We start from the raw sequence: 5,650 nt of genomic DNA on the forward strand, positions 1-5,650 counted from the left end.
CATGGGTTTCTTGTTGGCAGCTACTGACTCCCAACACAGAGATACTAATCCACTATTATCCAGTAGCTGACTGCAGACTTGGAGGTGCTCATCAGAAATGAAATATCACATATTTCTTTTCTTTCAGAAATGAAATATCATATATTTCTTTTCTCCATTTTTTTCTAATGATCATGAAAAGTCAGTTTGGTATGTGTTGATTATGTGATCACAAGAAAACAAAGATTGTTATTTCAAGACTATGAGAAAATAAAAAAGACAACATTCATTATTTTAACCCATGTGCATCTTCAAGGTGCAAGACTTATAAGGCCTTTGTCCAGCGATGATAATATTACATATGCACCCCCCCTCACACACTCACACAGCCATTTAGTATGGTGAACTCAGCTCATTAATCTTTGAAAGATTGTGCAATTAGCTTGATTTCATTTTCCCTGAGAATCACAATGTCTCTATTAAGTTAGAAGTAACCCTAACATAGCAAGTAGGGATGTACTTCAAGAGGTTATTTTAAATTATCAATCATTATTTTTTGTTGTTTTGTCATGATATGTAATCCCTGTAAATACTGTACATTGCACTATACTGTACTGTGATCTTATAATAAGAAAACAACACAAGCACAAAAAAGTGCTTAGTTGAAGAAAATTCACTCATTATCTACTCACCACTATTGGTGAAGTGTTTGAGCCCAAAAAATACTTTTGGAGTTTCAGGGGTAAACAGTGTTGCAGCAAATCCAATACAGCTGAAGTAAATGATGACAGGTACTTCAAACTTAAAAAAATCAATACAAAAAAACATAAATGCCTCCATACTGCTCCTGTGGTGTCATCCAAGTGTCCGCAAGTCCCGACATTCCAATTCGACTGTAGTCAAATTGGAATGTTGGGGCTTAAGGACACTTGGATGACACCACAGGAGCAGTATGGAGGCATTTATGTTTTTTTGTATTGATTTTTACATATGAAGAATCGTTCACCATTTATTTCAATTGTATTGGATTTGGCTGCAACACTGTTTACCCCTGAAACTCCAAAAGTGATTTGTGGACTGAAACACTTCACCCACCCCTCCATCGGCATAGAGGTGAGTAGATAATGAGTGAATTTTCATTTTTGGGTGAACTATCCCTTTAAGGGTACTGAGGTTCAGTTTTGACTTTAAATCTTTCATGTTTTTTGTGTAAAAGTCCCTTTGACCTGAGTTAACAACAAAGTATTTTTTATCTTTACCTGTGTGGGTAGATTAACAGTAATCCTCTAGTGCTATTAGATTAAACTTTGTCCTGTAACTCTACAAAATTTATAGGGCACATTTTGTTCAGTCAGAAAAATACTAAATACTAATCATCTACTTTTGCAGACCTCCTATAAAGTTGACCCAGTCATCATCCCAAGTAGGTTTCTGTGGTCTATAATGTGAAGTGCTTCGCTTCCTGAAAAAGGGGAATCTACTGCCAAATTCTATAGAGTGAGATAAATAAAAACTAAACGGTTTTATGCTCCCCTATTAATTTTGATTTAAAATGTTAAATGTTATTGTAAAGAACAGAAAAGTGCATTCAAACCCAAGGCTGAATCAGACTGAATTGTGTTTCTTCTCAGCCCCCAGATGTTGATTTAAGCCTCTATTTTGGAGTTTGGAAGTGGATATAATTGCAGTATGTTTTTTTATGACGGTCACATAGCCACAGCAGAAGTTAGCCTTTTTCTATTCAACATAAGGGATGCCTTTTAAATAGTTCTAAAATGTACCTAATGGCTTTGTTAATATGAGCATAAATAGACATTCATTGTTTGTACGTCAGCAGGCACACAGCTCTGCAGAGGTCTTCAATTAACCTTGGCTTAATACGATTTTCAAAAGTTATATTTTGTAAAGGGTTTACAAGTTGCAACTAATAGGTTCATGAAATGTTTTTCTTTATACTTAAGGTTCCTGTACAAGTATATTATTATTAATATAGTTTTAAAACTGACCATCTTCTCTGTGGAAAGGGACTGCAGCCAATTTAACTGAATTTATGAACACACTGTTAAGCTTTAATACACAGATTATTAGAAATTGAGGCCGGAACATGCTTCTCTGAGCTGCCTAGATGTAAAGATACTCCGTTGTCATTTCTTTCAAACTTTGTTTACAGTATTAATGCGTTTAGCTTTCTGTTTCAAAGGTGTTGTGACTCTTCCCTGCTTAGATCTACAGAGAGGTTTACATTTACTTTCACTCATTTATCAACTGAGGGACAACACTAAACCTTCAGCACAGAGATTACACCTGGATAAGGATATATACCATCCGAATGCATTTTTTCACAAGATGATAATCCAAGTCCCTTGTACAAAGGGTTATTACTGCTTTGTCAGTTTATTAACCATTAGCAAAGCCATTAGTTAAAACTCATAAAACTTGGCACTACTGTTAAATTACACTATATAAAGTTTATGTAATAATGGTATGGGCAAGACAGGGATGAGGATGAGAAACTTTTAAAATTGGCTTAATCACCCAGTAGTGTCCCCAATCAGAATCAGGTGAAGTATCTTCAGCTGTTCAGAGTCTCAGGTGTGTTTCCAGGTTTTCAGACAGTTCGGTACTTGTGTTTAATTTGGACTTGTGTATACAGAAAATGGTGCACAGATAAACTGTATAATATTTTCAGAAGACATTCATTTTTGCAGCATATTTCTTTACCGGAAGTGGATGCACTGTGTGCTTAAAGGGAACCTCAGAGAAGTGCCAAACTGTATGACTGCTAAACTTCTGTACTTGGTATTCAATTAGCTTAAAAATGTCCAAAAACACGAAATTTCCAGAGTGTTTATTCTTGACATGAGCTTTAGTTGAACACTTATCTATGAGTCAAATGTCTGTCTTTGTTCTTTTACACAGAGGGCCTGTAGCACACAAACAAATTTCAAAGGTGGTTTTATCAGTGGTATATTGTGAAACTGACTTCAATTATTGAACTTTTTCGTTTGGTTACTTAGAGCACTTTGTGTGAAAAATGTTATGATGGTATACTTTGTACGAACATTAATGAAATGCGAACACATTGTGCCGCAAATCCTATAGGTATTATAGGGATATATATTATATTTATGTTTGTTTTATGAATGACTGTACAAGCCATTGAGTTAGTGGGTACAGCAGCATGCACTTTAGTTGTCTTTGGCAATAATAGATGTGCTCCTATCTCCTGTAAAGTAGCATCAACTTCAATGAAAAACAAATATTCTTGTCACACATCTTGATGTCCATAAACAATCATACACTTTCATGTGAGATACGCCTTTCACTGTCAGTTTGACAATGTTTCTTCAAAGCTGAACCATTTTACACATTTGTACATTAGTTTACAGTGAAATTGAAATCAACACTATATTTTATTTTAATAACAGACTAACACAATTACAGGTTGTAATGACTGTGTTCTGAAAGACCAATGCAGGTTATGTTAGTTGAGTCGAGAGATGAAATAGTAACTAAGGAAAGTTAGTAATAGTATTAGTACTAATTTAAAGTAGTTTTTATGGGTGTAAGTCTATTTTGTGAGACCTCATACTTTTCCATTTCAAAGGGAAATATTGTCCATTTTACTCCACTATCAGCTTTGCAGCTTTTAGAGGTTAGAAGTTAGAAGTCATTTTGAAGACTGACATTGTTACATGTAAAATAAGATGCACTGCTAGACTTTAACTAACCAGTGTTATGATGCATAGGCTTAAAAGATTATTTTATTCTAATATTAAAATCAGTGATGCAAAACCTTTATCTGTGTACATTAAATCTCCTTCTGTACTTGATTTGTAGTGACTTCTTTATCATGAATTGACAGGTTATGCCTTGGACCTCCAGAAGGGGGAACATGAACAAACTTTACTCATTTGTTGTATTTTAAGTAAAGGCAAGCAGCAAGTATGTGTTTATTTGTTTCATAATTGTTCCTCTTTTTAAATGAATACACTTATTCAGCAAGCAACATAAGTAAATGATGTGAGAAGATTGCTTTCAAACTCATTTCTGTGTGTTACATACACAGCTAGAGTCAGGAAATGTATGGCTAGTCTAGCTCGGTATAAAGACTGCAAATATAATATCAGAGGTAGCTGTGTGACACACTGGATACACTGATTGTGAATGAATATGGATGACACGTCTCCACGCGGTGATGTCATTTGGAGCCAGTCTGTGGAGTAGTTATCATGGAGTGGTAATTAGATATCAACGTCCTGCCGATACACCTCCCTGACCACTAAAAGTCAGTCTCAGCTGTCAATCATGACATCTCAGCCTGTTTCCTAAGCAGCAAAAAACTAATTGTAACTAAACCTATCAGAAACAAGTACACTTGAACATAGGGGTAGGACGAAATATTAATACAGCAATATATTGTCATCCTGACTGGTGAGATATTACTATCAATATGCTGGTGCCAAATTTCGATATTTAAATTTGAAGAAATCTGCCAGAAAGCCAGTTTGACTTACCAGCATCACTATTTCATGACTCCTCGCTGTGGTGTTTATCACAGGAATAGGGGTAACAGGATTGGAATTTACCTGCCCGAATAAGTTGACAGTAGGATAACAGCTTTGAAATAAGTGTGATGTTGAGTGATGCTACTTTCAAGTCTAAAGACTGTGCCCACAAAAACTATGCGATATGCAAGAACTGTCTGGTGAAAGTAAAGTACATAGGCAACACCACAAACATCCAAAGGAAAGGTGGAGGATGCACTCTAGTCTGCAGCGGGTAGACTTCATGGGCCTATGAGACAATCACTGTCGATTTTATTTATGTTCCTTCTAAAACCAAATGTTTATTTTTATACTAATTCGTTAAATAGTTTTATATATCTCTAAATTTAATTTGAACTTTTTTACATTACATTACATTTCAATTAGCTGATGCTTTTATCCAAAGCGACTCACAATAAGTGCGTCAACCATGAGGGTACAAACCCAGAACAACAAGAATCAAGAAAGTACAATTTTCTTTTGCCAGTTTATGGTTATTTCACATTGGAATGATGGCACATTGGGACATTGAAAAGTTACATTGTGTTGGTTAAAGACTAAGAGGCACTATGATAAGACTTGATGCACTTTTTTCCTACATTGTTTCATCTCAGTTTGTGTCAAACTCTGTCACTGTGTGGTGATATATACTTTCGTTACCGTGGGCTTTGTTTCAAATATCGCATCATATCCTGAGTTAGCCTGTGATTCCAACCCACCCACCTTACTTGCCCATGTCCCATCTGTGAACAAGGACGGGGCAGGGATTATGATATATACTGCAGCCAACCACCAAAGGTTAATTGAGATGTTTTGGCTTCAGTTTTTGGAGCTGCCATATGTCCATCTTTATATACAGTCACTGGTCCGACAGTGTCTAGCTAGTCTAAACTATGCACAAACAAAAGTGTAGGATTGACCAATTGTTGTTTGTGGAAGCTCTGTGCTGGAGATATTTCTTTGGGAAGCTGCAGACAGTGTGACCCCAAACTTTTCTTCAATAAGAAACAGTTACCGCACATAACTTCCCCCAACACCTCAAATTGACTTGAATTACATTAATGTTTATGTATGAATCAAAAAAGAATGACACAACATGTTGAGCTTTAGAGCCAGGCCACTTC

The sequence above is a fragment of the Hippoglossus hippoglossus genome, chromosome 18 (assembly GCF_009819705.1).
Source record: "Hippoglossus hippoglossus isolate fHipHip1 chromosome 18, fHipHip1.pri, whole genome shotgun sequence".
NCBI lineage: Eukaryota > Metazoa > Chordata > Actinopteri > Pleuronectiformes > Pleuronectidae > Hippoglossus > Hippoglossus hippoglossus.